General features: G+C 44.6%; 1 long non-coding RNA gene across 1 annotated transcript; it reads right to left on the bottom strand.

Annotated features, from left to right (window-relative positions):
• Positions 1–15101: 15101 nt before the first annotated feature.
• On the bottom strand, positions 15102–16225 carry LOC116369407 (uncharacterized). The gene is made up of 3 exons (XR_004208628.1): positions 16100–16225; positions 15776–15886; positions 15102–15551 (listed from the first exon to the last, which is right to left on the bottom strand). It is a non-coding gene; the product is annotated as an uncharacterized LOC116369407 (long non-coding RNA).
• Positions 16226–21479: the final 5254 nt, after the last annotated feature.

The following is a 21479-nucleotide window of genomic DNA, read 5'->3' as shown; positions in this document are numbered from 1 at the left end:
GTGTTTACCTGCAAGGTCGGTGGCCATTTTGAGCCAGTCCACAGAGAACAATAACATTGCTAAGCAAAGCAGCTAGTTGTTCGCTTGGTATGGAAGAGAAAACTACGTTCCTTTCTTTTTATCTGAGAAAACAAACTTTCAGGGTGAATACTAGCAGCGTGACAGTAACGGTTCCTCCAGAACAAGTCAAATGGAACGTTGTGATCTGATAAGACAAACCTCAACCACCACACTCCCCGACCGGCGTCTAGACTTCTGGTTCGCCCTCCTGGGCCCAAGAGAAAACAAAATGTCTGAAAACAGACGCGAGGAAACATACAGGGCTAAAATGACCTGAACCCGGCCGCTAGTTACACTAGCTAGGGGATTTGATTTTGATTAATGAGGTTGATACAACACAGGATGTTTGGTGTGAATAGATTGTTTTACTTTTTAACACAATGGATTAAAATACTCTGTAACATTTATACTGGGAGTCAGGAAGCAGGTGCAGAAGGTGAGTTTAATGATAATAAAAAGGCAGATGAGCAAAACAGGAGAAGCGTACTGAACGTAACCAAAACCGAGAGAGAGAGAGAGAGAGAGAGAGAGAGAGAGAGAGAGAGAGAGAGAGAGAGAGAGAGAGAGGGGGAGAGATCAAACTAAAATGGAAGAGGGAATGAGAGATAGGAAGACAGAGAGAATGAGAGAGGGAGAGGAAGAGTGGTAATATTTGCTAATGGCTCTTGACTAGAGCCCTCTACAGAGAACCGGCAGAACAAGAAAGAGGGAGAACAAAAGAATGTTTGCTGACTGTTCTTGACTTTGTACCCTTTCCAATAAATACATCCTAAAGAGGAAGGAGGGAAGGTGACAGGGAGGTAAAGAGAGAGAGAGAGAGCGGGGTGTCAAGCATCTTTTCACCAGATGACAATGACTGCTGAAGCTCATCTCTCAGTGACAGTCATTAAAGACACAGGGGGTCCAACATTCTCTTGTCCCTGTGGGGCAGTAACTCTGGAGCGAGGAAGGGAAAACCTGTGTGTGTGTGTGCATGCGTGCATGTTATTATTTTGTGTGTGTTTGCACACTTTTACTTGCGTGTGATGTGTGCGTGTGTGTGTGTGTGTGTGTGTGTGTGCACAAGTATGTGTGTGTGAAGCAACATAACACACTGGTGTCTTTACAGTAGTGTTGCAGTAAGATTAGCACATCATTAGGGACAGTGAAAGACTAAAACAACACACACAACAAGACTAAAAGGACAGACCTCAACGTCAGGGCGTCGCCCCGGACAATAGACACATCATCTGTCATTACCAGACTAGCTGCTCCACTGGTTTGAAACTCAGACTGCAGCCCAACAAATCATGGCAAATAATACACAATGCATTTATTTTTTATTTAGCTAGGCAAGTCAGTTGAGAACAAATGCTAATTGACAACGACGGCCTACCTCGGCCTACCCCTAACCTGGACAACTGTTCCCCGCCCTATGGGACTGCCAATCACAGCCAGTTGTGATACAGCCTGGAATCAAACCAGGGTCTGTAGTGACACTTCTAGCATTGAGATGCAGTGCCTTAGTACGCTGCGCCACTCAGGAGCCCTGCATACAGTATACACACAGTCATCTAGGAGCCAAGATGGCGTAGCAGTAAGTCGTCCTGTCGTGTCGTGTCCCTGTATATATTGTTTCTTTTTCGTTTTTTACATATTTTTCTCCGCATATCTCTTTAAAAACATTTTGCTAAACCTAAGCTTCCAAATACTCTCCTGCAACCCGCCTCACTCAATGTAGCTATTTTTCCTAAAGTATTTATATTTACTTCGGAACCCCTCAACTGAAGCTAGCCAGCTAACCACCAGCTATGCTAGCGGTCTTCAGCTAACCGGTCATCAGCTAACCTTTAGTTCGGAAAGCTCTCGCCAGTTCGAACAACGCGACTCTAACCAGAGCATAACGGACCTATTTATTTTTCATCCCCGGATTCCCACCGCAAACGGAACATTTTTCAGCTGGATTTTTCAGCTGGATCTTCACAACTAGCTATCTAGCTAAACCGCAACCCCGGATGATTACTCCTGGCTAGCGTTTCCACCCACTTAGCTTGAAGCTAGCCCGGCCTGCGCACCTGTGCTACCACCGTAGCATACTCCTGAGCTACAATACCCGGGCCCACGACCGGTCTATCGATGTCACCGCATGAAGAGGAATAAACAGACTCACCCCATCGCGACGTCCCCCAAAGGCTAACTCTCTAGCCCTCGCTATCTCCCTGCTTGCTAATTCGGCCTGCTAACTGCTAGCTTGTCCAGCTCCGGTCCGCTAACTGCTACCTTGTCTAGCCCGGGCCTACAAACTGTTAGCTTGTTAGCACAGGCCTGCTAACTGCCTGAATCGCCGCGTCCCAAAACTCTCACTGGACCCATATTTACTTTCTATCTCTTTTGACTTTTAATTTGTTTATACCTTCCGGAAACCTGCCTCACCCAATGTGATACGGAATCGCTATTATTTTTTAAATATTTTTAGAACACACTCAAGAACCTCCAGAAGCTAACCAGCTAACTAGCTACAAGCTATTTAGTCATTGTTAGTTTTTTTTAACCTGGATAACACTCGCCAGTCCAGCTTCCCTGCCCCATCCACCGCTGCCCCCTGGACACTGACCTCTTGGCTACATAGCTGATGCACGCTGGACTGTCCATTAATCACGGTACTCCATTCTGCTTGTTTGTTTTATCTGTTGGCCCCGTTGCCTAGTCTACGCCATTTTACCTGCTGTTGTTGTGCTAGCTGATTAGCTGTTGTCTCACCTACTGTTTTAGCTAGGTTTCCCAATTCAACACCTGTGATTACTGTATGCCTCGCTGTATGTCTCTCTCAAATGTCAATATGCCTTGTATACTGTTGTTCAGGTTAGTTATCATTGTTTTAGTTCACAATGGAGCCCCTAGTTCCACTCTTCATACCCCTGATAACTCCTTTGTCCCACCTCCCACACATGCGGTGACCTCACCCATTACTACCAGCATGTCCAGAGATACAACCTCTCTCATCATCACCCAGTGCCTGGGCTTACCTCCGCTGTACCCGCACCCCACCATACCCCTGTCTGCGCATTATGCCCTGAATATATTCTACCATGCCCAGAAACCTGCTCCTCTTATTCTCTGTCCCCAACGCTCTAGGCGACCAGTTTTGATAGCCTTTAGCCACACCCTCATACTACTCCTTCTCTGTTCCGCGGGTGATGTGGAGGTAAACCCAGGCCCTGCATGTCCCCAGGCACCCTCATTTGTTGACTTCTGTGATCGAAAAAGCCTTGGTTTCATGCATGTCAACATCAGAAGCCTCCTCCCTAAGTTTGTTTTACTCACTGCTTTAGCACACTCTGCTAACCATGATGTCCTTGCTGTGTCTGAATCCTGGCTCAGGAAGGCCACCAAAAATTCAGAGATTTCCATACCCAACTATAACATCTTCCGTCAAGATAGAACTGCCAAAGGGGGAGGAGTTGCAGTGTACTGCAGAGATAGCCTGCAAAGTAATGTCATACTTTCCAGGTCCATACCCAAACAGTTCGAACTACTAATTTTGAAAATTACTCTCTCCAGAAATAAGTCACTCACGGTTGCCGCCTGCTACCGACCCCCCTCAGCTCCCAGCTGTGCCCTGGACACCATTTGTGAATTGATCGCCCCCCATCTAGCTTCAGAGTTTGTTCTGTTAGGTGACCTAAACTGGGATATGCTTAACACCCCGCCAGTCCTACAATCTAAGCTAGATGCCCTCAATCTCACACAAATCATCAAGGAACCCACCAGGTACAACCCTAACTCTGTAAACAAGGGCACCCTCATAGACGTCATCCTGACCAACTGGCCCTCCAAATACAACTCCGCTGTCTTCAACCAGGATCTCAGCGATCACTGCATCATTGCCTGTATCCGCTACGGAGCCGCAGTCAAACGACCACCCCTCATCACTGTCAAACGCTCCCTAAAACACTTCTGTGAGCAGGCCTTTCTAATCGACCTGGCCCGGGTATCCTGGAAGGACATTGACCTCATCCCGTCAGTTGAGGATGCCTGGTCATTCTTTAAAAGTAACTTCCTCACCATTTTAGATAAGCATGCTCACTGGTCACGATGGCAACACCCATCCGTAGCACGCGCTCCAGCAGGTGTATCTCACTGATCATCCCTAAAGCCAACACCTCATTTGGCCGCCTTTCGTTCCAGTACTCTGCTGCCTGTGACTGGAACAAATTGCAAAAATCGCTGAAGTTGGAGACTTTTATCTCCCTCACCAACTTCAAACATCAGCTATCCGAGCAGCTAACCGATCGCTGCAGCTGTACATAGTCTATTGGTAAATAGCCCACCCTTTTTCACCTACCTCATCCCCATACTGTTTTTATTTATTTACTTTTCTGCTCGTTTGCACACCAATATCTCTACCTGTACATGACCATCTGATCATTCATCACTCCAGTGTTAATCTGCAAAATTGTAATTATTTGCCTACCTCATGCCTTTTGCACACATTGTATATAGACTCCCCCTTTGTTTTCTACTGTGTTATTGACTTGTTAATTGTTTACTCCATGTGTAACTCTTTGTTGTCTGCTCACACTGCTATGCTTTATCTTGGCCAGGTCGCAGTTGCAAATGAGAACTTGTTCTCAACTAGCCTACCTGGTTAAATAAAGGTGTTCTCAACTAGCCTACCTGGTTAAATAAAGGTGTTCTCAACTAGCCTACCTGGTTAAATAAAGGTGTTCTCAACTAGCCTACCTGGTTAAATAAAGGTGTTCTCAACTAGCCTACCTGGTTAAATAAAGGTGTTCTCAACTAGCCTACCTGGTTAAATAAAGGTGTTCTCAACTAGCCTACCTGGTTAAATAAAGGTGTTCTCAACTAGCCTACCTGGTTAAATAAAGGTGTTCTCAACTAGCCTACCTGGTTAAATAAAGGTGTTCTCAACTAGCCTACCTGGTTAAATAAAGGTGTTCTCAACTAGCCTACCTGGTTAAATAAAGGTGTTCTCAACTAGCCTACCTGGTTAAATAAAGGTGTTCTCAACTAGCCTACCTGGTTAAATAAAGGTGTTCTCAACTAGCCTACCTGGTTAAATAAAGGTGTTCTCAACTAGCCTACCTGGTTAAATAAAGGTGTTCTCAACTAGCCTACCTGGTTAAATAAAGGTGTTCTCAACTAGCCTACCTGGTTAAATAAAGGTGTTCTCAACTAGCCTACCTGGTTAAATAAAGGTGTTCTCAACTAGCCTACCTGGTTAAATAAAGGTGTTCTCAACTAGCCTACCTGGTTAAATAAAGGTGTTCTCAACTAGCCTACCTGTTTAAATAAAGGTGTTCTCAACTAGCCTACCTGGTTGAATAAAGGTGAAAAAAAATTAAACAAATAAAAATCAAAATGTCACTATGAGGAGATTGTAGAGGTATGTTGTTACACTGGTCTGGTGCAGACAGGCAGAGACTGTGCTCTGCTAACTGTAAAAAGCATGGAAGGCACAGAATACACAATGGATTGAAGTCACACAGAAGCATTGCAGAGAATACAATGCCACTCAAACTGATCTGTTGACTTGTGTGCATTCCATGTACATTCACTATGCATGAGGTTGATGACAGAGAGGTTACATTGAGGTAGATGACAGAGAGGTTGCATGGAGATAGATGACAGAGAGGTTGCATGGAGTTAGATGACAGAGAGGTTGCATGGAGGTAGATGACAGAGAGGTTATATGGAGGTAGATGACAGAGAGGTTATATGGAGGTAGATGACAGAGAGGTTACATGGAGTTGGATGACAGAGAGATTATATGGAGATTGATGACAGAGAGGTTATATGGAGGTAGATGACAGAGAGGTTACATGGAGTTGGATGACAGAGAGATTACATGGAGTTAGATGACAGAGAGGTTGCATGGAGTTAGATGACAGAGAGGTTACATAGAGGTTGATTACAGAGAGGTTAGATGGAGTTAGATGACAGAGAGATAACATGAAGGTATTTGACAGAGAGGTTATATGGAGTTGATGACAGAGAGGTTACATGGAGGTATTTGACAGAGAGGTTAGATGGAGGTAGATGACAGAGAGATTACATGGAGTTAGATGACAGAGAGGTTACATGGAGGTAGATGACAGAGCGGTTACATAGAGGTTGATGACAGAGAGGTTACATGGAGGTAGATGACAGAGAGGTTACATGGAGGTTGATGACAGAGAGGTTATATGGAGATAGATGAGAGAGGGTAAATGGAGATTGATGACAGAGAGATTAGATGGAGGTAGATGACAGAGAGATTACATGGAGTTAGATGACAGAGAGGTTACATAGAGGTTGATGACAGAGAGGTTACATGGAGGTTGATGACAGAGAGGTTACATGGAGCTTGATGACAGAGAGGTTATAAGGAGGTTGATGACAGAGAGGTTAGATGGAGTTTGATGACAGAGAGATTACATGGAGATTGATGACAGAGAGGTTACAGTCTGAGGCCTGTGTATGTATCTGCCACGCAGGGATCTGAAGACTCTACAAGACTCTACAATGACAAAAGGAATGCAAATGGGACACACGCATAAAATGCCATCCACATTGTGTGGAAAGATGTTCTTTTGTTGAAAATAAACTGAATGACAGTTCCATGAAATTCTGAAATGTACCGTCTGGGTGTTTTAGATTGTCTGAAATATTATAATTATTATTCAAGAGAGCTGAGAAAGATGATAACATGTGAGCCTACAAGTTAAGTGAACAAAAGAACTACAACATCACAGAAAAACTACAGTATTACAGAAAAACTACAGCACAACAGAAAAACAACAACACAACAGAAAAACAACAACACAACAGAAAAACAACAACACCACAGAAAAACAACAACACCACAGAAAAACTGAAAGACTCTCTGTCTCTCTCTGTCTCGCTCTCTCACCCTCTCCCTCTCTCTCTCTCTCTCTCTCTCTCTCTACACAATACCCTACCTTCTATCCTACTATTTATCTTACTCCCTTTTTCTCTCTCAGAGTCAAGGTCAACAAACACAACAGACGATGTGTTAGTGCAGAACCTGGATGAGCCCTCAACTAGTGGTATATATTTGTGTCCACAGCTACTCTGTGCTTAGTGTCCTGAGTATGTTGATCTGTTTCTGCTGTCTTTTCAATGACCATAGGAGTTGGCAAGACATCACGAACAGATCTGGGACCAGACTAGTTGAATCTCCTTAGTGTCCCGAGGATGTCGACAATTTAATTTTTTTTTTAAATTACCTTTATTTAACTAGGCAAGTCAGTTAAGAACAAATTCTTATTTTCAATGACAGCCTAAGAACAGTGGGTTCCGACAGGTTTGTACCTTGTCAGCTCGGGGGTTTGAACTTGCAACCTTCCGGTTAACTAGTCCAACGCTCTAACCACTAGGCTACCCTACCGCCTGTCATCTATAATCTATAATAGCTTTCACAGAGCAGACATGGTTCTCAATGTACTGTGAAACCACTGGCCTAAATATAACAGGCCTCAAATAATAACTCTGTTGATGCTGTATGGTATTTTCAGTGTTTTTGTTTTTAATTATACTGTAGTTGTTTGTGATGGGTGCTAGGTTTTGTTAGAGTAGGCCAGTCAACTCTAACAGCAAATGGAATATTGAGTTACACTATGAGTTTTTCCAGGCTAAGTTACCAGACAAAGACAAATCCTAGCCCAATTCATGGGTTACACAACTAGGGCCTGGAGTTGTGTAACCTTTTCCTGGCCAATATAAACTTCTGGCCCAAGTTGAGGTGCACAGAAGGGTTGAGTAAAACCAAAGGAGGCCAGAGCCAATCAACATCAGCCATTTTGTGTCAAGGGTGGACCCACGCTGGGGCCTCATTGCTCATTTTAGCAGCCATTTGTGTGCAATTAGTGTGGAAAAACAGAGTTGTGCCAAAGTGAGTTGAGAGATTCAGACACAAATGCTGAGCAAGATTTCCAAAGAGCACTGGCTCATAAAATATGAGAAATGAACGAAGGAAAGAGAGAGAGAATGGGAGGAAAGAAAGCGGAACAGCCAAATGTGAAAGGAAAAGAGAAGAGGGAGATTTTTCATTTTCTAATCCCACCACTCTTCATCACGGATGAGTGACTTTCATGATGTCAGTAAAGCAACTGGCCCTCTTTCTCTCCACCTCTCTCTTTCTTTCCCTCAATCCATCCTCTCATACTAAGGCCAGAAGCCCCATAGAGAGGTCAGATCTGGGACCAGAGAGTTTTAATGAGAACCCTTCTTCTCTCTGTTTCTTCTTTCTCTGTCTCTGTCTCCTCTTTCTCGCTCTCTTCTTTCTTGTTCTCTTTCATTCTCCACCCTTCGGCTTCTAGCAGTTCAGACTCCCTCCTGAAGTGGAGTTAGTAGAGTAGAGGAACTATGATGAACAACCTCCAACCTTCCTTCCCACTATCCTACTCTGTTCCCACTCCATACAACTCCTCCCTATACCCCTTATTGTCCCTTATTCCCCTTATTATCCCCATTCCCCTTATTGTCTAATTTCCCTTTATTGTCCCTATTACCCTTATTGTCCCTATTACCCTTATTGTCCCTATTCCCCTTATTGTCCCCATTCTCCTTATTATCTCTATTCCCCTTATTGTCCCTATTCCCCTTATTGTCCCTATTCCCCGTATTGTCCCTAATCCCCTTATTGTCCCTATTCCCCTTATTGTCCCTATTCTCCTTATTATCCCTATTCCCCTGATTGTCCCTAATCCCCTTATTGTCCCTATTCCCCTTATTGTCCCTATTCCCCTTATTGTCCCTAATCCCCTTATTGTCCCTATTCCCCTTATTGTCCCTATTCCCCTTATTGTCCCTATTCTCCTTATTATCCCTATTCCCCTTATTGTCCCTAATCCCCTTATTGTCCCTATTCCCCTTATTGTCCCTATTCTCCTTATTATCCCTAATCCCCTTATTGTCCCTATTCCCCTTATTGTTCCTATTCTCCTTATTATCCCTATTCCCCTTATTGTCCCTAATCCCCTTATTGTCCCTATTCCCCTTATTGTCTCTATTCTCCTTATTATCCCTATTCCCCTTATTGTCCCTAATCCCCTTATTGTCCCTATTCCCCTTATTGTCCCTATTCTCCTTATTATCCCTAATCCCCTTATTGTCCCTATTCCCCTTATTGTTCCTATTCTCCTTATTATCCCTCTTCCCCTTATTGTCCCTATTCCCCTTATTGTCCCTAATCCCCTTATTGTCCCTATTCCCCTTATTGTCCCTATTCTCCTTATTATCTCTATTCCCCTAATTGTCCCTAATCCCCTTATTGTCCCTATTCCCCTTATTGTCCCTATTCTCCTTATTATCCCCATTCCCCTTATTGTCCCTATTCTCCTTATTATCTCTATTCCCCTAATTGTCCCTAATCCCCTTATTGTCCCTATTCCCCTGATTGTCCCTATTCTCCTTATTATCCCCATTCCCCTTATTGTCTCATTTCCCCTTATTGTCCCTATTACCCTTATTGTCCCTATTCTCCTTATTATCCCTATTCCCCTTATTGTCCCTAATCCCCTTATTGTCCCTATTCCCCTTATTGTCCCTATTCTCCTTATTATCCCTATTCCCCTTATTGTCCCTATTCCCCTTATTGTCCCTATTCCCCTTATTATCCCTATTCCCCTTATTGTCCCTAATCCCCTTATTATCCCCATTCCCCTTATTGTCCCTATTCCCCTTATTGTCCCTAATCCCCTTATTGTCCCTATTCCCCAACCTTACAACACAGCCCCATCATTTATTAACTCTCTCATGCTGAGGAGAGCTTAAGAATTTAAGAATCACTTGCCAGACCCAGCAGTAAAACTGTAATTATTCCTAAAAGGCAACAGGGGAGAAACTACTTCCCCTCCCGATCCCAACTTGCTAATAACTCCTTGACGTACCGACGTTCCCCGTTTCGCTAGACGCAATTCCCTTAACTGACCTGGGAAAGTTAGAACGTTGGAATGTTCTAGAGAGGGGGGGGGGGTATGGGAATGTTGAAGATACAAGGAGGGGGTCACGTACATTTCTCTGCTAGGGATCTTCATCTTTCAGTCATCCTCCTCTCCCTCATATCCACACCAAAAGCTAATGCACAAACTTTTGGTGTGCTGTACACTGCTGTTTACTAGAATAAAACCGTTATTACTGATTGGCTGTGTGAACAGTGTACTGAGTGTGCTTAGGCCAAGCATAGTCTGAAGCCTTTGTCTCACAGACGTGTGTGTGTCTGTGTGTCTGTCTGTTTGTCCATATGTGTGTGTGTGCCTGTGTGTCTGTCTCTGTGTCCGTATGTGTGTGTGTCCTTCTCAGTGTGTGTTCCGGAGCATGTGCGGTTTGTTTTGACAGTCGCTCCTCCTTCGATGAGGTCATCAGTGTGCGTCAGATCGGCGGCTTGCCGGGTGCAGTCTTGCAGCTGTGGTGCAGAGTGGGCTGGAAATCCCCTCATCCATAGTCGGTGTGTGTGTGCGTGTGTGCACACGTACAGTACCAGTCAAAAGCTTGGACACACATACTCATTCAAGGGTTTTTCTTTATTTTTACTATTTTCAACATTGTAGAATAATAGTGAAGACATCAAAACTATGAAATAACACATATGGAATAATTTATTAACCAAACAAGTGTTAAACAAATCAAAATATATTTTATATTTGAGATCCTTCATAATAGCCACCCAATTAACAGGTGTGCCTTCTTAAAAGTTAATTTGTTGAATTTCTTTCCTTCTGAATGCGTTTGAGCGTTAGTTGTGTTGTGACAAGGTATGGGTGGTATACAGAACATAGCCCTATTTGGTAAAAGACGAAGTCCATATTATGGCAAGAACAGCTCAAATAAGCAAAGAGAAATGACAGATCATTATTACTTTAAGACATGAAGGTCAGTCAATGCAGAAAATGTCAAGAACTTTGAAAGTTTCTTCAAGTGCAGTTGCAAAAACCATCAAGCGCTATGATGAAACTGTCTCTCATGAGAACCGCCACAGGAAAGGAAGACCCAGAGTTACCTCTGCTGCAGAGGATAAGTTCATGAGAGTTACCAGCCTCAGATATTGCAGCCCAAATAAATGCATCACAGAGTTCAAGTAACAGACACATCTCAACATCAGCTGTTCAGAGGAGACTGCTTGAATCAGGCCTTCATGGTCGAATTGCTGCAAAGAAACCACTACTAAAGGACACCAATAAGAAGAGGAGACTTGCTTGGGCCAAGAAACACAAGCAATGAACATTAGACCTTCGGTTGGATGAGTCCAAATCTGAGATTTTTGGTTCCAACCATGTCTTTGTGAGACGCAGAGTAGGTGAACTGATGATCTCTGCATGTGTATTTCCCATTGTGAAGCATGGAGGAGGATGTGTGATGGTGTGGGGGGGTTTTGCTGGTGACACTGTCTGTGATTTATTTAGAATTCAAGGCACACTTAACCAGCATGGCCACCACAACATTCTAAAATCTAAAATATATTTTGTTAAGCAATTTTTTGTTACTACATGTTATTTCATAGTTTTGATGTCTTCACTTTTAGTCTACAATGTCCTGTAGAAAATAGTCAAATAAATAAAAATCTTTGATTGAGTAGGTGTGTCCAAACTTTTGACTGGTACTGTACAGTGGTTCCTCCTTTAAAAGTTATGAGCTTACACCGCGGGATTTAGAGAGACGCAGCGTCACTGCTTCATTACTCCAGTGGAAGCAAATGTAAGTAGTTATAACGTCATAACGAGTCAAGCTAAAAATGTACAATTGAGAGGAATATGTTAGTTAATGTAGAGACAAAACGATTGCGCATATTTTTTGGTCATAACGTTAATTTACAAAAATCGCTATTTAGCAAGTTAGCTGACTAGCTAACATAATGAAGCCTATGGATTGAGTAGAATATAATAACTTTATTGCGTCAAGGATGCAAGTCCTATACATGTACTGTAGTTATCACCACGCATGAGATCCCCACATTGTAGCCTGTACATTGAATATATTCACTGATCATGTACTGTAGTTATCACCACGCATGAGATCCCCACATTGCAGCCTGTACATTGAATATATTCACTGATCATGTTCTCTTCCTTGACAAATGAAGGTGCGGTTCAGGTATAAATCTCTGTGATTATTTTTCAGTCATATCCAATACCAGCTGTATCAAACTCCATTCTTTGAATGATGCTGTGTCTGCATGTATGTATTACAATTATACACTTCAACAGTGTTTACCAATCCTGCTCCTGGGACATCAATGATTACACATTGTAACTATGCAACAGACTAGAAACATGATTTAAGTAAAGGCTGATTTGTAATTCATATATACAGAAATACACCTATGCATATCTAACTCCCTTCATCTGCATTCATCTGAGGACACAGGATAGGTGTAGTATTCCACTTCATCTGTATTCATCTGAGGACACAGGATAGGTGTAGTATTCCACTTCATCTGAGGACACAGGATAGGTGCAGTATTCCACTGCATCTGCATTCATCTGAGGACACAGGATAGGTGTAGTATTCCACTGAGATACTTCATTTCAACCAGTGAAGAATGTTTAATGCTTTATTGAAAGTTCATTATCCAGGTATTATAAATACATAAAACATGCACTATAAATATTACAATTGTAATATTATATTATAAATACAAGTTCAATCTGTACTTCAATGCACATATGGTGTGCATTATAAAACAGAGGAAGAAAGAGGTGGGGAGAGAGGTGTAGAAGACAGAAAGGGAAAGAGGTGGGGAGAGAGATGTAGAAGACAGAAAGGGAAAGAGGTGGGGAGAGAGGTGTAGAAGACAGAAAGAGGTCAAACAGAGGAAGAAAGAGGAGATGGGGAGAGAGGTGTAGAAGACAGAAAGGGAAAAAGGAGATGGGGAGAGAGGTGTAGAAGACAGAAAGGGAAAAAGGAGATGGGGAGAGAGGTGTAGAAGACAGAAAGGGAAAAAGGAGATGGGGAGAGAGGTGTAGAAGACAGAAAGGGAAAAAGGAGATGGGGAGAGAGGTGTAGAAGACAGAAAGGGAAAAAGGAGATGGGGAGAGAGGTGTAGAAGACAGAAAGGGAAAAAGGAGATGGGGAGAGAGGTGTAGAAGACAGAAAGGGAAAGGGGTAAGAACAGAGGAGCAGGGAAGACAGCATATAATTAATGAATTACAGTGCTACTCTAATATTCTCTCAGTCATCACAATTACATAGTGTCTCTAGCGATGTCTCCTAACCAGCCTTGGGCTCCCAGTCGGCCCGAAGGTTATCTTAAGAGTGGGTGAGGTGGCGATGACGGGACTGGCTTCCTCTCTCACATCAAAACATACCTGCAGACATCAAAACATACCTGCAGACGAGAGACAGATGGATAGAGAGAGAGCATGATTAAGTTTTTTAAATTCTATTCTAACACGGTCAGTCATCATAATCATCAGGAGGTGAAATGCAAAGCTGACCTTGGATCATTAACTCTGGCACTACTACATCTCTATCTGTATTTCAATGTAAAGCATCTCTTTAATAATATTTCCTGTATAATATAAGTATAGTATCCCTTATAACAAATCATGATAACATTGGATAGATAGATGCATGTGCTTGTGTAGGATGTGACAATAGCAGGATCAGATCAAGGATAGCGTCACAAATGAATAGATAAATACCCCTTGAAGCTTGATGATGACTTGATCATTTGAATCAGATGTGTAGTGCTAAGGCAAAAACAACAATGTGCCCCCCTTTGAGTCCCTTGGGAACAGGACTGAGGACCGCTGCTCTTCACTTGGGACCTCTTCATCTGCAGACAGGCTTTCACAGCTCTCTGCATCCGAGGACAGAAAACCTCACAAGAAATAGACTACACTAAAGTACCTGCTCTATCCAGAATAGCCTACTCTCTCACTTTGACAGCAGGGCCTGCTATCCTTTCACCCTCCCCCTTAAAACAATATCCTACATAGTGTGGGAGGACTGCACCTAAAAAGGCTGGAGACTCAACTAATTGAAGAGCATGCATGTACATTTATAGGTATGTGTTACTATTTATAGGTATGTGTTACTATTTATAGGTATGTGTTACTATTTATAGGTATGTGTTACTATTTATAGGTATGTGTTACTATTTATAGGTATGTGTTACTATTTATAGGTATGTGTTACTATTTATAGGTATGTGTTACTATTTATAGGTATGTGTTACTATTTATAGGTATGTGTTTGGGTAAAATTAAAATGTGTGTTTTATTCTATAAACTACTGACAACATTTCTCCCAAATTCCAAATACACATATTGTCATTTAGAGCATTTATTTGCAGAAATCAAACTGATTGTCAGGCATATGTGTATAGGTGGCAGGGAAGTCAGGCGCAGGAGAGTCAAACGGAGTGTAAAATGGAGTCTTTTAATAATGTCCCAGTAACATGCTCCATAACACTAAACAGGAAAAGAACATAAACAAATATGGGTACGAAGACCCACCTATACAACAAAAAACACTACACTGACAATAAACAATCTCTGACAAAGACATGAGGGGAAACAGAGGGTTAAATACAGAACAGGTAATGAATGGGATTGAAAACAGGTGTTTGGGAAGACAAGACAAAACCAATGGAAAATGAAAAATGGATCAATGATGGCTAGAAGACCGGTGAAGTCGAACGCCGAGCTCCGCCCGAACAAGGAGAGGCAACGACTTCGGCAGAAGTCGTGACACTGATCAAAATATAAAAAGATGCAGTGTTGTCAGACCTCCAATAATGCAAAGGAAATGAGTTCATATTCATTTTAAACAACACAATACTAATGTTTTAACTTGGGAAGAGTTCAGAAATCAATATTTGGTGGAATAACACTGATTTTCAATCACAGCTTTCATGCGTCTTGGCCTGCTCTTTCACATTGATGTTGGGTGACTTTATGCCACTCCTGGCGCAAAGATCCAAGCAGCTCGGCTTTGTTTGATGGCTTGTGACCATCCATCTTCCTCTTGATCACATTCCAGAGGTGTTCAATGGGGTTCCGGTCTGGAGATTGGGCTGTCCATGACAGGGTCTTGATCTGGTGGTCCTCCATCCACACCTTGATTGACCTGGCTGTGTGGCGTGAAGCATTGTCCTGTTGGAAAAAACAATCCTCAGAGTTGGGGAACATTGTCAGCGCAGAAGGAAGCAAGTTTTCTTCCAGGACAACCAAATGTCACAGTGGGTACGACACCTGGAGAGGCCTACAAGGGGCCTACAAGCCACAGTGTCTCGCACCCACTGTGAAATTTGGACCCAAACACAGAGCTATAAATAGTAAAACCAGAGAAATTGATCATTTTGCAGTGGTCTCTTAATTTTTTCCAGAGCTGTATAAGTCCAGTGGTTGGGTTCACTTGACGTTGCAGCACATCAAGATTCTCAGTAGACAGGGGGCATATGGGATGTCAGGAACAGTGACCCCATTGTCAGTGTTTCCAGATTCCAGATGATTCTCCTGATAAAGCAGGTCCTTCACATACTGAATCTGGAATGCTCAAAATAAACAAATCTGTATTAGTGACGATACATTTGGCAGCAACAGGGGCTTGATAGTCCAGTGAAAACTGCTGAGTGTTTATGTGGTGTAAATCTTCAAATGAGCAGCTGACATCTTAATGTTTTTTTAATGAATGGATGTGAAACAGGTTCCATGTACAACAAGACAGGCAGAGAGGAAGAGAGGAAAAGAACACAGAACAGTTTAATTACCTCTGGTTATGGACACTTTACCCAGCAATTAAGCTTCCACGGCCAGTTCCTCGGACAGTGAACATACATCTGGCAATATCTACATTTTCGACCCCTTGATCAGCTCCCACTCTGAAAGTACAGAAAATAGTGTGTTTGGGTCCAAATTTCATTGGAATTAAAAGTGAAATATTTAACCTACTAACCTACTTCATTATTTATGTATTACCAGTTATTACCAGTTATTACCAGTTACCAGTTATTACCAGTTGATGAAGAACAACTCCAACTTCATACATCATTGAACATTTGTCTACGAATAGGTAAAAAAAAAAGTTTAAATACCTTATTGGATTTGATGGAGACATTCTACATCTTAGTACCTTATCAATTTATGATTTGTATCAATGTGGACGAGAGACAGGGGATAGGAACAGAGTATTTTTGCAGAGCAATGCAACAAAGCTGGATCATTCTGGAAATGTATGTGTGCATGTGTGTGGTGAGTGTGTGTGTGTGTGTGTGTAAAGGTGGGTTGTGGCAGGCTGTCTCTGTTACACTTGGCTGGTTGTATGTGTATTTAGGTGCAGAGCTTTGTATTTGTGATGTGTGTGTTTGTGTGTGTAAGGGGATGGTTTAAATTCTGGACCCGGCATGTGTCTGTGTGGCCAACTGAGTGAAGTATTGAGCCATCCAGTGTGTGTGTGTGTGTGTGTGTGTGTGTGTGTGTGTGTGTGTGTGTGTGTGTGTGTGTGTGTGTGTGTGTGTGTGTGCATGCGTGACAGAAAGAGAGAGATACAGACAGAGAGAGAGAGGCCTATGTGAAGGGTGTACAACTTTATAACCTTCCTCTACCCTCCCCCCTCATCCCACCCCTCCTTCCACCCACCCCCCACCCCCCCGCGCGCCCCCGCACACGCTCACACACCAGCCTGGTGTTTACACAGGGGCCTGCAGGGCCAGATTTCACTTGCTTTCTCTTAATACCTCTCTCTATCAATCTCTCCCTTTGTGCCCCCTCCCAAAAGTTGACCCCTCCAACGTACACAACTATTCTCTGAAAAGTCCATATAGAATTATTACTCAGAGAACAATCCCATGTGTTCCTCTTTCCTTTTCTGTGCTGGATACTGTTTAATGGTTCAGTGGTCTCCGTGCCTGTCCCTCTCTCTCTAATATGTGTTGGACACTGTTTAATGGTTCAGTAGTCTCCGTGCCTGTCCCTCTCTCTCTAATATGTGTTGGATACTGTTTGATGGTTCAGTAGTCTCCGTGCCAGTCCCTCTCTCTCTAATATGTGCTGGATACTGTTTGATGGTTCAGTAGTCTCCGTGCCTGTCCCTCTCTCTCTAATATGTGTTGGATACTGTTTGATGGTTCAGTAGTCTCCGTGCCAGTCCCTCTCTCTCTAATATGTGCTGGATACTGTTTGATGGTTCAGTAGTCTCCGTGCCTGTCCCTCTCTCTCTAATATGTGCTGGATACTGTTTGATGGTTCAGTAGTCTCCGTGCCTGTCCCTCTCTCTCTAATATGTGCTGGATACTGTTTGATGGTTCAGTAGTCTCCGTGCCTGTCCCTCTCTCTCTAATATGTGCTGGATACTGTTTGATGGTTCAGTAGTCTCCGTGCCAGTCCCTCTCTCTCTAATATGTGCTGGATACTGTTTGATGGTTCAGTGGTCTCCGTGCCAGTCCCTCTCTCTCTAATATGTGTTGGATACTGTTTGATGGTTCAGTAGTCTCCGTGCCTGTCCCTCTCTCTCTAATATGTGTTGGATACTGTTTGATGGTTCAGTAGTCTCCGTGCCTGTCCCTCTCTCTCTAATATGTGCTGGATACTGTTTGATGGTTCAGTAGTCTCCGTGCCTGTCCCTCTCTCTCTAATATGTGCTGGATACTGTTTGATGTTTCAGTAGTCTCCGTGCCTGTCCCTCTCTCTCTAATATGTGCTGGATACTGTTTGATGGTTCAGTAGTCTCCGTGCCTGTCCCTCTCTCTCTAATATGTGCTGGATACTGTTTGATGGTTCAGTAGTCTCCGTGCCTGTCCCTCTCTCTCTAATGTGTGCTGGATACTGTTTGATGGTTCAGTAGTCTCCGTGCCAGTCCCTCTCTCTCTAATATGTGCTGGACACTGTTTGATTGCTCAGTGGTCTCCATGCCTGCCTGTTCCTATTCTCCTCTCCTCCTGACACTCACTTCCCTTGTTCTTTTACAGAGTCCAGCTGAAAAAGGAGAGAAAGAAAGAGAGGGAGAAAGGGAGAAAAAAAGAGCGCACAAGAGTAGAGAGAGAGAGAAAGAAGTGGGGATGGAGGGAAATCTGTAAGCAAACCATCCGTCTCATTCCTTCATTCCCCTCCTCTCTCTCTCTCCCCCCCAACTACTACCTCATTGTACATTATAATTGGAAACAGCTACCTCTCTCCTCCCCCACATCTTCTCTCCCACATCCCTTTCTTCTTCCTCTCATTTTTCCTTCTCTTTCTCACTCCCACCTCTTCCCATAGTTCCCCAATGGGTATTATATAGTCCCCCTAAGACACTTGGGAGCTACACATCAGGACTATATCTCTCCATACAATACACTATTTAACTGGTATGTCGCTCTCTCTCTCTCCTCTCATAGTTCTCCAACAGATATTTCCTCTGAGACAAACGGATGTGCTTCCCATGCAGTGCTCTCCACAGTGCACTGTGTTGTAATTTCTCTCCCCCTCTAAACACACCGGTTGAAAGGGTTAAAGTGTGGTGAATGTGAAACAGCAGGCTGGTCCATATGCACGCTCAGGTCCCTCTACAGGGAATGCTCTCTCTCTCTCTCTATCTATCTCTCTCTCTATCTCCCTCCCCCCCCCCCTCTCTCTCTCTCTCTCTCTCACACACACACACACACACACACACACACACACACACACACACACACACACACACACACACACACACACACACACACACACAGTGGGGTCTACAGGCCTCCAAACTCCAGCTCGTCCTCTCTGGCCAGTGATAATAATAGAGCCCGTTGTGGATGTCTTCACCAGAGGACTGTATGTTGTTTCAGTTATGTTTAGAATTTGTTTTCTTTTTTCTTCTTCCCCCTCTTTGTTTTGACCAGAATCTTCCCACGGCCTCCCTGAGCCAGATCCACAGAAAGGGGGATCCGTGTCCGTCCGTAGAGAGGGATAGAGGGAACGAAGGAGGAAAAGATGACAACACTCTTCCCCTCTCACCCCTATCCCACACATACACACTACCACACCAATCCCTTGACACTTGCAGTAACACACTGGCAGCGTCACAAAGGGCACCCTATTCCCTATATAGCAGACCAATGTTGACCACAACCCTATAGTCCTCAGGACGAAGTAGTACACTATAAAGACAATAGGGTGCCCTTTGAGATTGACAGTCTTTATTCATGTGTATAACGACCCCTGAAACACATCCTCTCTATTTGACCCAGAGCCAGAAGATAAGATTATATTTATGTAATCACCCACTCAATCCTCTCACACTGTGCTGATAACATGACTGAGATGACTGCACTGTACTCCTGACCTCTCCCCCAGGCTAGGTAGCTAGAGAGAGCCGACTGGTGGATGAGGTTACTGAGATGACTGCACTGTACTCCTGACCTCTCCCCCAGGCTCAGTAGCTAGAGAGAGCCGACTGGTGGATGAGATAACTGAGATGACTGCACTGTACTCCTGACCTCTCTCCCAGGCTCAGTAGCTAGAGAGAGCCGACTGGTGGATGAGGTTACTGAGATGACTGCACTGTACTCCTGACCTCTCCCCCAGGCTCAGTAGCTAGGGAGAGCCGACTGGTGGATGAGGTTACTGAGATGACTGCACTGTACTCCTGACCTCTCCCCCAGGCTCAGTAGCTAGAGAGAGCCGACTGGTGGATGAGGTTACTGAGATGACTGCACTGTACTCCTGACCTCTCCCCCAGGCTCAGTAGTTAGAGAGAGCCGACTGGTGGATGAGGTTACTGAGATGACTGCACTGTACTCCTGACCTCTCCCCCAGGCTCAGTAGCTAGAGAGAGCCGACTGGTGGATGAGGTTACTGAGATGACTGCACTGTACTCCTGACCTCTCCCCCAGGCTACGTAGCTAGAGAGAGCCGACTGGTGGATGAGGTTACTGAGATGACTGCACTGTACTCCTGACCTCTCCCCCAGGCTCAGTAGCTAGAGAGAGCCGACTGGTGGATGAGGTTACTGAGATGACTGCACTGTACTCCTGACCTCTCCCCCAGGCTCAGTAGCTAGAGAGAGCCGACTGGTGGATGAGATAACTGAGATGACTGCACTGTACTCCTGACCTCTCTCCCAGGCTCAGTAGCTAGAGAGAGCCGACTGGTGGATGAGGTTACTGAGATGACTGCACTGTACTCCTGACCTCTCCCCCAGGCTCAGTAGCTAGGGAGAGCCGACTGGTGGATGAGGTTACTGAGATGACTGCACTGTACTCCTGACCTCTCCCCCAGGCTCAGTAGCTAGAGAGAGCCGACTGGTGGATGAGGTTACTGAGATGACTGCACTGTACTCCTGACCTCTCCCCCAGGCTCAGTAGTTAGAGAGAGCCGACTGGTGGATGAGGTTACTGAGATGACTGCACTGTACTCCTGACCTCTCCCCCAGGCTCAGTAGCTAGAGAGAGCCGACTGGTGGATGAGGTTACTGAGATGACTGCACTGTACTCCTGACCTCTCCCCCAGGCTAGGTAGCTAGAGAGAGCCGACTGGTGGATGAGGTTACTGAGATGACTGCACTGTACTCCTGACCTCTCCCCCAGGCTCAGTAGCTAGAGAGAGCCGACTGGTGGATGAGGTTACTGAGATGACTGCACTGTACTCCTGACCTCTCCCCCAGGCTCAGTAGCTAGAGAGAGCCGACTGGTGGATGAGGTTACTGAGATGACTGCACTGTACTCCTGACCTCTCCCCCAGGCTCAGTAGATAGAGAGAGCCGACTGGTGGATGAGGTTACTGAGATGACTGCACTGTACTCCTGACCTCTCCCCCAGGCTCAGTAGATAGAGAGAGCCGACTGGTGGATGAGGTTACTGAGATGACTGCACTGTACTCCTGACCTCTCCCCCAGGCTCAGTAGCTAGAGAGAGCCGACTGGTGGATGAGGTTACTGAGATGACTGCACTGTACTCCTGACCTCTCCCCCAGGCTCAGTAGTTAGAGAGAGCCGACTGGTGGATGAGGTTACTGAGATGACTGCACTGTACTCCTGACCTCTCCCCCAGGCTCAGTAGCTAGAGAGAGCCGACTGGTGGATGAGGTTACTGAGATGACTGCACTGTACTCCTGACCTCTCCCCCAGGCTAGGTAGCTAGAGAGAGCCGACTGGTGGATGAGGTTACTGAGATGACTGCACTGTACTCCTGACCTCTCCCCCAGGCTCAGTAGCTAGAGAGAGCCGACTGGTGGATGAGGTTACTGAGATGACTGCACTGTACTCCTGACCTCTCCCCCAGGCTCAGTAGCTAGAGAGAGCCGACTGGTGGATGAGGTTACTGAGATGACTGCACTGTACTCCTGACCTCTCCCCCAGGCTCAGTAGCTAGAGAGAGCCGACTGGTGGATGAGGTTACTGAGATGACTGCACTGTACTCCTGACCTCTCCCCCAGGCTCAGTAGCTAGAGAGAGCCGACTGGTGGATGAGGTTACTGAGATGACTGCACTGTACTCCTGACCTCTCCCCCAGG

The sequence above is a fragment of the Oncorhynchus kisutch genome, unplaced genomic scaffold, assembly GCF_002021735.2.
Source record: "Oncorhynchus kisutch isolate 150728-3 unplaced genomic scaffold, Okis_V2 scaffold2189, whole genome shotgun sequence".
Lineage (NCBI taxonomy): Eukaryota > Metazoa > Chordata > Actinopteri > Salmoniformes > Salmonidae > Oncorhynchus > Oncorhynchus kisutch.
The sequence above is the reverse complement of the archived record's forward strand: the minus strand, read 5'-3'. Positions and strand labels throughout refer to the sequence as shown.